The 11,980-nt window shown below is 47.5% G+C and overlaps 1 long non-coding RNA gene across 1 annotated transcript; it reads right to left on the reverse strand.

Moving 5' to 3' along the window:
- Positions 1–1,891: 1,891 nt before the first annotated feature.
- LOC135328666 (uncharacterized) lies at positions 1,892–4,282 on the reverse strand. The gene is made up of 3 exons (XR_010389626.1): positions 3,871–4,282; positions 3,087–3,274; positions 1,892–2,121 (listed from the first exon to the last, which is right to left on the reverse strand). It is a non-coding gene; the product is annotated as an uncharacterized LOC135328666 (long non-coding RNA).
- Between the last annotated feature and the right edge of the window lie 7,698 nt (positions 4,283–11,980).

The raw sequence follows: 11,980 nt of genomic DNA on the forward strand, positions 1-11,980 counted from the left end.
GAAAAGCATGCCCTGCCTCTGAGATCTTGCTTAGGCATTGCATATTCCATATACAATCAACAGCATTTGAATTAAATGCTTATTTTCCTGCTATACTGCTTGACTCCTTTAAATACCTGTGCTGCACAGGTCTTCTGGATTTGTCGATTGGATTTGACAGATACTCATGTCTTAAAAAGTGTGCGAGGAGTGTAGCTGTTGTTATTCTGAGGTGGAAGCTCCTCGTCCTCTCTGCTTTTGTGCACGGAGGTGTTGAATTTGCCGTACAGCCATCCTATTTGTTTGTCTGGCCTTTCTCGAGAACCAGAATTGCTTTGACCACCCCAGGAGCCTTCTGCGATAGTGGGAAATCCCACGTCGCCTCTTCTGCTGGTGTCTGGTTAATGCTACTCAAACCACTGACCACCGTAGACCTTTCTGTGGCAAATTCAGGGACCAGGCGTAAGGTTTGGGCAGACGTGGTCAGCTGTTGCCTACCTGGACTTCAGCTTATTCTGCAAGGAAGTTTAGGAAGCTCAGGGCTTCCTTGGCAGAGAATTTCAGACAAAGGGAAAGGATTTTTATCCTCAGAGTTGCTTGGAAAGTGAATTCCCTTTAGCTAGGAGCAAGGCCTGGTGTTTTAGGAAGCAGAGCCTGGCAGCAGCTGTGTATGGCAGGACTACGGGAGAGATGCAAGAGCCACGTTGGGAACCCCAGGAGACCTTATTAACCACTCACTATTAATGCTCCTTCTTGTTCATCATGCTTAAAAAAAAAAAAAGAAGAAGGAAAAAAAGAAGCATTTTATCGCTGTTATTTGTCCTAATAAATACCTTTTGGCTACAGGAAAGTCAATCCCATTGCAGAGGAACAACTTTGAGCTGAACTTGGCGCAGCGGGGCAGGGTGAAATCTTTCTTTCAGAACTTTTTCTTTTTTTCTCAACAAAATAAACGTGACCTCGGCAAGGATCTGCTGTACATTTGGACCTTAGACTTTGCTCCCCTCACAGCATCGCTCCAAGGGGCAACCTAAGTGGGGATGCCGCACCGCGCCGTCCGCCACCCGACCCAGCTCTTCATCTCAGTTACGCTCTGGCTCCCTGAAGGCAAAACAACAGAAGAGCACTGCAGGATTCCCAGGACACAGGCTAAATCCACGCTTAGCATTGTGGTCAAATTTAATCCAACCCGAAAAGCTCCAGGGAGCTTCCCCCACCAGCTGCCCTGGCTCGAAGTTGTCCTGATTTTTGCATTCCTGGAGCTGGTTCCGCTGGCAGTGGCCAAGGCTGCTCTGGAAGGATTATTTTTTTTCCACGTTCTTCTGGTTTTAAACAAAGAACGTGTATAATTGTATTTTAGACAAAAGTTAATTTCAGATTTGCCCGAATTAGTGACAGGCAGCCTGGCAAGGTCTGCGCTGAATGGGAGGAGAGGACAGGACATCCTTTCATCAGGGACACATCCTGTTATTATCTGCATCCTGGAACGGTGACAAGAAAGAGCCCCATTCTCATTACAGGCACACACCAGTGCCGTGGGATGAAGGCACTGCGCTCAACCTACATGGATTTCTTGCTTTAAATATGTTCTTATTCCGCACGGAAGCAGTTCTATCTCTTAATATTACCAACCATGTTTTCTCGTACTCTAACTGATTTAAGAAAGCACTAAGTAGTTTGCTTTCGCCTTGTAATAAGCCGTCAGATTTCTCTTGAGGAGTGACCCGTGTGTTCCCTTAATTGTGCATAATTTAGTATAATTGAAGGACAGCTGCAGTGAGATTGCGCTTTTTCACCTCATAGCTGTAGATGTGAAAATACAGATGTCTCACACAACTTAGGCAGCTGGGTAGGATGTTCTCGAAGCCAATTGTCAAATTCGACACTTTAAAAAAGGAGGTTCACAAACACAGGTATTCATTGCTTTTATTTTATTGTAATGGGAAGCTTAAGGGATTTGAAAACAGGGTTGCGGATTCTAGCTAACACAATCCTCTATTCAGGAAGAGGGTGAAAGTTCTTGGCCAAAAAAAAGGAGAAAGGAGTGAAAATGGATCATTCAGGATCAGTCAGCATCTGGAGTCATCACCAAGAAAGGTCCTGGGACTATTCTTGCTTTTCACAGTATTGTATTATATTTCCCTGTAAAAGAGTAAGAACAGTGAATAGAGAGATAACACAAGGTACAATAATAGAAGTAGAAGGAATTTGGTATTGATAAAATTGTCTGAGGGTCTGTGGGAATCAGAGCATTTCCACTCAGCTGCCAGGTAGATCATCTCTGCAGCTTCAGAGGCATGAGACCTACACCTTTTGGCTGCAGAAAAGAAAAATTACTTTCTAACTGCACAATGAGTCGTTGCTGCTGGGCCTTGAGGTTCGTGCTAGACCTCTCTCCACATCATCTTTCCAGATGGGAGAGGCATATTCTTGATGAGTTTTTAATGCCTTCCTTGATGCGGAGGAAGTGTAGGCAGGGCGAGGGAGAGAGAGCATCAAAACCTTCTCTTTTCGTCCTGTCGGGAAGGTGCCTTACCCTTTCCTCTTGGAAAACAAGGGTTGTTGTGATGCGGGGATGGGGAGCAATGCCGTGTCCTGCACCGCTGACAGCGGCGGAAGAAGGAAACGGCGGGAAAGCACGCGGCACTTCGCAAAAAGGCAGAGAGCTCCCAAACCTGTTGCGTGGGATCGCAACAAACCTACTCTAAGCTTCAAGTTGAGGCTTCCTTCTTCGCCGTCCTCTCAAAAGTCCCCTGCCCTCAGTCTTCTTCAGCGGTGCCTCCCCTGGGGTCTGGGGCTTGGTTTCCCTCCCGGGGGGAGCACACATGGTGCAATGGGGAAGGGGGGGTCACTGGAGGCACCGAGCCCTTCCTGGCTTTTAGCTGGGACAGCGAAGGCCCCGCACAGCCCTCTCACCGGTTCAGCGGTCACAACGTCGAGTTCCCGTGAGAGACGGATGGAAATCAAGCAGGTGTGCTTTCAAAATTACTTTCTCCTGTATTAAGCTACTAGATGATAAATTAAAATAATACTGAAGGGTTTATAGGCTTAAGGCAGCTTCGAGAGAAACAAAGGAACAAAAACATGAACAAAAAGGATCCAATTACCACCATGGCTAGTTTTGCCTCCTTCTGTTCCGGTGAGAGAGCTTCTGCGCATGATTTGAGCTCAAGGGAAACTCTTGTTAGTGGAGGGGAATCAAGGGACAAGCGATAAAGGTACTGCAGGTATTGGTCTTCCGGGGCATAGAGAAGGGCCTCCGCAAAGTCGAGCAGAGTTTCACAAGCAGCAGATGCTGGAAGGAGGAAAATGAGAACAGGTATGAACGGGTGACAATTACAGCCGCCGCACGTAGTGCGGCGGCTGTTTCTCCAGACCTGACGTACGTGGGTGAAATGTATTTCTTTAGGATGGTGATATCCTGGTGGACGCAATTAGTGTCCAGGGGAAAGATGTGTAACTTTATGGCTTGAAAATCCACAGATCAGCAACATCTGTCCTCCGGGGCCGTAGACGCGGTGGCATGTAACCGTGGGTACGCTTTGGCAATGACCTGACTTACACCCCGTGCGTGTAATCGCTTCTCTGCGCTTCAGTGAGTTCCTCCCTTGCGCTACAAGGCATAAACGAGGCTGTCTACAAAACAAGCTGCTAACTAGCTAAAAGTGAGCAAACTGCTACTGCTTCGGGCTATTAACACTCGAGAGGTTACCTACGTGTGGAGCCCAGCGCAGGCAGACCGCAGCTAGCAGCTCAGCCCCAGAATACACAAAACGTCGCAAGACTCGTGATGCTCGCATGGCTGCGGGGGGCAAATGCTGCTTCGTATTTCAAGTCTGAAGTGTTTCGCGGGTTGGCAGGAGGGTTGCGGCGGCTGGAAGTCATACTTACGAGAGCAGCTGTAGGACGCCAGGGCCACCAGCAGAAAGACAAGTGTCAACTTCATGGTGGCAGCGGCCGCTTGTGCTGCATTCAGTTCTTGGTTCGCACCAGCCAAGTGGTTTTGGGGCCTCGTGCAAGTGTTGCTTTTATACGCAAAGCAGCAAGCTGTGCTCCTCCTTCGGCGCTGGCAGCCGTCACATGGCCTCACCTTCCCAGCTAGGGCGTATTTACTTAGACAAGATGCCAATGCCCCTTTTCCTCCTTCTCCTCCATTCGTGGAACGCGTTTGCTTCCCTGCTCAGCCGCACGCAGGGAAGAGGCTTTCTCCGCCGTAGCAACAGTGGGACGACTCTTCCTCCTGCTCCTCCTAGAAGCAATAAAACGGAGGCAATTTTCTCAAAGCCGGTGGCGTGTCCTCTGCTGCCTGCTTCGGGCTACAGAGCCATGGCTGTCGTGAAGGAGGGGGTGTGCTTTCTATTATGCAATTTGTTATATAAATTAAAAAAAACAAACAGAGCTAGCAGAACTGTTGAAGGTGGCACGTCAAGACCACAAGGGGTATCATCAACTGGATGGCTCGGGCTTGCTGCAAAGAGAAGGGCAAAGGTGCAGCCATAATTAAAAAACTGATGAACGGTGTTGGGAAGGAATTTGCTGGGACCCCCATCAAAGCTGGGGGACGGAAACTGGCTCAGGAAAGGTGCTGTTTGCAGGATGCACGGGAGCGCCCCGAGGTCGGGGACGGCCGCGTTCACACCGGCACCCTTCCGGGAAGTGTTGGCAGTGTGCCGGCAACACCGGTTTTCTTTAACGGGGCAGGGGCGACCTGCCGTAATTGTGACTTAAAACGGTGATTTGAGTTGAGGGACTCCTGGGGATGGAAGCTGACTCTTGGGACCAAAATATTGCGGCTGGTTGTGGTGGTGACACTGTAGCACCTGGGCTGCAGGAACACGGTCCGTTGGCCCGGCAGGATAGACCGGTGGGTCTTGAGAAATCTGGAAACACCAGAAACCATCAGGCTCGCTTCCTGAGCCTTAACGTCGGTCAAATTATTCCCGGGCCATAACTAGAGGGGCTCAGTGCTCTAACTAGGGGGAGACTGCAAAAAAATCAGCTATCCTATCTCAAAAAAACAGAAGAAAACTCTCCCCAGGAGATCACTTTGGTTGAAAATAAGCTTCTAGAGTCCTTGAGAAGGTGCAGGATGGCCCTGGAGGTAGGAAACGGCGTTGGGAAAGATGCGTCCCTTGGCAAAGACTGCTAATCTGGATTTACACCCTAAGCTACTTAATGTCATTTGGGGATTTGTCTGAAAGTGTTTGTTTTCCTTGTTTTGCTACTGCAGACAATATTGTCAACGGTTGGGTCACTAGAAGCCAATTTAATTAATAGTAATATTTCCAGGCTAATCCCTGAACAATCCAGAGATAAAGTCGGGGTCCAAACTTGGCTGAAAAGCTTTTGTGTGCTTTGGAGCAGGTCCCGTATCTCGGGGCACAAGCTCAGGGAAACCTGGCGTCTCCGGCTGCATGCACAGAGACGAAAAAGCAGGAGCCAGGAGAAAGAAAGGATACAAAAACGCTGGGGTTTGCTCTCAGGACTGAGCTACCTGGTGAAATGGTTTGACGCAAACGAGCCCAGCAAGCATTTTCCGGGTGCTATTGAGGGGCCATGCTACCACCTGAGGCTGTGGTTGAGGAATTGATATTTGATAAGTCTGAGAAGTCTATTTTGGGGTAAAAAAAAAAAAAAAAAAAAGTGGTTTTAGCCATCTCCAAGTGGTTAATTGTACTGAGCTACATATCCAGTAATATTTCTATGAACAAACAAACTAATCTTCAGAAGGTTGCAGCCAGGCAAGGACTCTCGAGAAGACAGTTCTCCCTCATTCCTTTCGTGTTGCTTCAAAATTGCTTTCTGTTCTTTCCACGAAAGTGATTTTTTCAGAGTAAGTGTGTATTGCTAAGAAAAAAGATGGTTAAAATCAGACATTAATGGGATTTTAGCCATACTGCTGCTGCTTCTGCAAAACGTGGACATGGCAAAATGTGGACATCTGCAGAACTGCAGAATGGGGACAGATGTATGGAAGTAATTTTAACTGGGCTATAATTTAGTGCGTGTCAGTCTTTCAAAGGCCATGGGGCTTTCCTGACGCTGGCCGTGGACCCCGTTGGCCCTGGCTCGGCTCCACGGCTCGCCTGGCAATCTGGGCTGCCGGCCGGCCGTGGTTACCGTCACCGGACCTGCTCTGCCCGTCTCGCCCCGGGACTGTGCCCTTGTTGGTGTGGACCCTGCCCCAAGCGCGAGCCGCTCCGAGGACCCAAATCAAGTTTGAGTAGCGCAAGAAGATGCCTTGCGTCTGCTGTGAGAGGACCAAAATTCAGAGGTGTGTAATGCTGAGCGCATGTATAAAGCCTCTCAGCGCTGAGGTCAAAGGAGCAGCTAAAATATAGGGCTATTCTGAATTTAAGCCCTCTCCATTTAGTTCTCCCACTTCCTCTGGCTCGGCAGGAGCTCTGCACAGATACCAGTCGTTTCCTTTGATTCTCCTGACATTGGGCAATGGTTTTCATATCGTCACCTACCAAGCCTTCCTTTTGAATCCATACAATCTTTGCACCGAATTTCCTTGTCTTCCCAGTGCTTATGCCCTGCAAATAAAGGTCATGGGAGCCCTCTGTTGGCTACAGTACTTCCAGGGAGCCAAAGTTTTGATGAACAAGCTGTGCAGCTCTGCAAAGTGCTTCCTGTTGTGCGAGCAGGAGCGAGTGCTATTATGTCTGAGCTGTTTTGTGAGCTGCTTCAACCCTCACAACACTGCTCTAACATCAAGATATTTGCATATGGCCAATGTTTCACGTGTTCCCAGTTGCTGGGGAGCGCTCCTGGAACTGGGATTCACCGGTGTGTCAGCTCCTGGCTCTGTTTAGTGGGACGATTCTCACCCTGAGATGGAGCAGCATCTCACGCTGTTTCAGTGTTCCCTGTAGCCTTGGGTTTATTCTTTCCAAGCACGAACAAGCCTTGAGATTTAGAGAGGATGTAGGTACAGATCTCCTGGGCTACACACGATGTCTTCACGTCCACGTGCCAGCTGACCTGTCTACCACTACTTTCTCTGCAGCACTGTAATGCTAGAGAAGCCATCCGACCAGTCATTCGAATTTGATCCTGCATCCTTTTGCAGGCGTTGCTGAGGTTGAGCATGAGCGAGACCATCCACAGAGGTCCCCGCTTCATGAAAGCGCTTACCGACGGATCTGGAGCCCAGTAGCGGCAGACGGGGGATGCCGGCTCTCTGGTTGCGCGCCCTCTTCTCTGCAGCCTGGTGACACTGCTGATTAGCAACGTTTTCAGGGTTGGGAGGCTCAGAGAAATGCTGCATAGCTGAGCCCCCCCTCACCAGTGTTTGCAGTTATGTTATGGGGATACACCTGCAATTTCTATTTCTGGGAAATTTTTTAAGCCAGACCTCATTTCTGAATCAGAAACGATGTGGTGAGTTTAATAACATACCTCTTTCCATGTCTGGTAGAAAGAGAACAGCGTGAATGGATTACGGCTGGATGTGATGGAGGCAGCTATTTTCATGTGTTCCTAATATTAAGGCACAGACAAGCTTTAATAAGTTGCTTGCTGTTGAAATCTCAAGGCCTGCTTGTTCTGGGGTATGTGACAGCAGGTGGTGAAAGGTATTTTGTTGAGTCCCATCTCATGGCTGATGCAGGTTGGATAAGCTAGAAAGGAGGCAGATCAAAGTCTCAACGCAGCTGTTTAATTCTCATTCATGATGCAGATGCTGAAAGATTTAACCAGCAGCTTGTCTTACAACAGATTAGTACAGAACCAAGCTTGCTTTTACACCGTGACTGCTTCAATCCCTTGTCTGTAGCATGCTACATTAGGGTGGGTCAGCTTAGGCCAGGTCTGGTGGGAAAGTTTGCTTCAGATGGTTGGGCCAAATCCTGACTTGTGCAGAGCTCTCCCCTCTCCAGGCTCAGTGCACAGTATGAGTTAGAATAAATGCAGCGAGAGGAACCATGGGTATCAGCAAGACTTGTAACCACTCCACATCTACATCATTTATTTTCATTTCTAGACATCTTCCTTCTACACAGCTCGCAGGATGTTCCATGGAAATAAAGCTGTTGTTTCCTTCGCAGCACTGAAGAGGCCAGAAGCAGGGGGGGAAAACTCCAAACTGAGCCAGAAGAGGCAACAGACCTCAGCTGCAGAGTTTTACTCCCATGGCAGTGAGTGCAGACTGAGCAGAGCAGGCATTTGTGCGCTGTTTCCACACTCTCTATAGGCCCAGGACAATCTGGTCTCATCCAGATCCTTGGACTGAGCACAAATCTAGTAACTTGGGCCTCTAGACACATTCTGCTCTTTCAGACGTGTTAGAGTTTACTGGGAACAAAACCATTCCCTCTAACCCCCCTGCGCAGTCTGTGTGTGCCAGGGATGGAGCACTAAGAGACAGCTCAGACTTGGCCCTTTCTTTCCCTTTCTGTTAAGCCGTAACACTTAACAATAGTAGCCTGTCCCAGCTCTTGGCATTCATTATTAGGCAGCACGAGCTGTTCAAAAAGTATAGAAAGTGGTTGTTTCTTCTCCCAGACTGCTGTCAGGAATTGTTTGTGCAGGATCAAGGACTGAGGGCAAACCTACCTCACCTGGAACCAAGTGGCAAAAAGGCAGCGGGAAGAGCAGAAGGCTGCTGCCTATAGTCAAAGATACATGGGCAAGTGCATAAGCCTTGTTATAACCAAAGAGTGAGAATTAAAAGGGACTGAAACAAGTCAGACATCACAGGCATTAGCAAAACTATCTGTACAGGACATAAGCAAAAACCTACAACCATCTTACTAGCAAGCATCCGCAGATAAAAGGTACATGGAAGAAGGCACAAGAAACACAGGGTTCTGAGGGCAAGAAATAGCTGAATTTGGCTTGGGCTGCCCCAGGGTGGTTGTTCATTTGTTTGTTGTTCTGAGTCAATGCGTTGTGCAACGCAAGCAGGTGCTTTGGAGGACAGTCAAGCCAGCTGGACCAAAAGGTAGCAGCAGGTGAGACGGAGAAAGCTCGTGGCATTCGGGAATGGAAAGTTACAAGTAGAAATCAGAGAGGCTGATCGCACCGGGGCATGCGGTGCTACTTCCCAGTCATTGCAACTGGGGCAGATGGCCCAACTGCATCGAGCTCTCTGTGGAGAGCACCCCTTTTGCTCTCCCCCTAAACTCTTCAGTCCCTAAGCCAGGCCTGCTGTGATGCTCTCTTCTCCAGGCCTACGTGCTTCAGCCCAGCTTTCACCCCCAGACACCTTCCAGGGTGGCTGCGCAGCACGACTGTGCAGCTCTTTGTATCCTACCAACAGATTGGCACACCTTTTTCTCTTCTACAGTAAACATACCTGTCATCTCAGTCTTCACTTGCTAGAGCTAAGTCAAGCAAAACCAGGGAAGGTTAAATAGGGCTCCATTTTCTCCAAACACTCCTGACTTGGGCCTGTTGCCATCACAATCGCAACCTCTTCACACCTCTCCGGTTGTCAGCTGATGGTTTTGTGCTGCACAAGAGGCTACCTTGGACAGGGCTGGATGCCCCGGGCACAACCGCAGCCTCCAAGGAAGGAAAACCAAGAAAGGCATCAACCACAAGGAACAGTCACAGTTGCACAAAGGCTACATACACTAGCTTTATCTTAATTCAATAGATAAAGGTCACTTAGGTGCTTAATGTGAAAAAGAGAATGCCAAAGTAAGCTGTAACTGAATGGGCAAAGGGAAGCAAATCTCACCAAGGCTTTGTCTAGGGTGCCAGAATCTCACGCCCACTTGAAGTGATTTTGAATAGCGCTAGTTCTGTGAAACTAATCGTCTTGCTAAAGTTCCAGCACCTCTGAACCCAACTTGGACCAGGCATGCTACCTGGCTTGGGATGCCACCAAAAAAATAAACCTGAAGGAAGTGCTTGGACAGGGCAGTGATCCTCAGAGCAATGTTGAGAGGCCCTGGGTCATGGTGCTAGTCCATGGAACTACTGAGAAGACTGGGAAAGGGGAGAGAAGGGCTTTTCCATCTCCTTTTTTTGTTTGTTTGTTCTAAACAAAGCTAGCAAAGAATGACCCTGAAGCATCTGCTGACTGACAGGAGCAATACAAGTAATTTTGTTGAAGCCAGTGGTATAAAACTGGAGTAAAATGGTTTAGGGATGACTGTATGAGTATTTTCTTTGAGGCTCTTTCATCACTGCAAAGTTGATTTTTTGCCATAACTATTTTACCATTGTTACCAAGCTCAAGTGGTCCTTGATGACTGGAAATGGCTTCTCTCTTGGCAGACAGGAACTTGCCCTCTAAATTTTTTGTTCAGCTTTGTGAATTGCCAGTATTCCTTGTTCAGGAAGGTATCTAACACTTGTCTTTGCCAATAACAATACTTAAAAACTAAAAACCTTTTCTTTTTTTGGACTTGGTCTTAAGGCCAATAACCTGATGGGTACGAGGAAAGATTCTAGCATCTTAAGAGCACTTACGTTCCTTAAACCCTAGGAAGTTAGACTAAAACCCTGTCCCTCAGTTCTGTGAAGGAGGGTGCTATTTACCTTCCCTGTATTTACACCTTCTGTGTATGGCCTACTTGCCTCTTCTAAGTCCCTAGGCTATTTCAAGAGTGCTTTCTGTCAATAGCTGTTCAGAGTAGACTGCTCAATTAGGGTCACTGTTCCCCAGGTCCATAGATAAATAACCTAAGGCCAGATGGACTAGGCAGCCAGTCAGGTTATTATAGCCAGAATAATTTACTGGCACCTACTGGTAGAGTTCGTGGAGGCCCTGGATTTGTATAGACCTGCAGAGCTGAGCCCTACCGAGACACAACCCAGGACAAACTAAGCAGAGCTGCCAAGCAGAAGCAACCATGCTGTGGCTACCCAGGTCTTTCATCCTGCATTTTTTCAAACAAACTATTGCAAATTACTCATGGCCAAGCAAATGCATTTGTGAAATGCTGCTCTATACTTGTCCTGTTCTTGTACTCTTCTAGGTATCAGCTAGTCACTAGCTGCAGTGACAGGCTAGGTGGACCTTACCAATTCTTTCACTTCTGATTTATAGAACAGTTTGATAACAGAATAGGCAACAGAACACAGAAGCTGATTTAGGGGGGGGGAGGGAAAGCTTTGCATTTAACCAAGGTTATGTCTTGGACAACAGAGGAATAGCTGTCTTTTTATGGCCGAAATTGTCTTCACTCAGGACTAGCCTCAAGCCTGTTTGTGCGATATTTGCTGAAGTTCAGTCCACAGGCAAGACACTCACCTAGAGCATTGCCTCCAAGGAGGGCCAGCTCACTGGAGGGAAAAATACTGGGACATGCCTGGTTCAGGGCATTAGAGCAGAGGAACAGGTTCAGAGCAAGAAAAGATGGATGAAATGACATAAGGTAGAGAAGAATAAAAGGACACAAAGTGGAGGTACATGACGTTAACAGTCTATGCAGAAATAGGAAGATTGCCTTTTATGATTGGATTACAAATCTGTGCAATGCTTTCATGTCTCAGACACGTCCTGTAGAAATAGGTGTGCAGACCTGTAAGACTGTACTATAAAACACATGTACTTAGAGCTCAGAAGAGGCTGCTGGGGCAAGCAGGAATCAAAATTAAGAAAAAATATCTGAAATCAAGAGCCAAAATGGCTTTCTTTAAAACAGGAAATCTTCATTGGAATCTTTTTTAAACCAACGCTGTGGCTCCATACTCTATGTGAGTGAAGTTCCTGCTCCATCTGGCAGCAGCAATTCTGGTTATTTTCCAACTTAAACAACAGAAGTGAGTTACAAGGGATGCAAGTTAGTTCAAACTGAAGTCATCTATTTCTTAGCAGAGATTTCTGGGAATAAATCACCATGCCAAACTTCTCCGGTTTCCAAAAGGAAAATAATAAACCAGTCAGCAGATTCTGCAGGGCAACCACAGCATACATATTTTCTATTAGAGAAGGAATTATGAAGTTCTCCATAGGTAAAACACTCCTAATTTAAGGGAACTGTGCACAAGCAACCCAAAGGGCAGGTTCCAAAATACTGCAGGTTTCCCCAGTAAGAAACTA

This window comes from Dromaius novaehollandiae, chromosome 5 (genome assembly GCF_036370855.1).
Source record: "Dromaius novaehollandiae isolate bDroNov1 chromosome 5, bDroNov1.hap1, whole genome shotgun sequence".
In the NCBI taxonomy this organism is placed as follows: Eukaryota; Metazoa; Chordata; class Aves; order Casuariiformes; family Dromaiidae; genus Dromaius; species Dromaius novaehollandiae.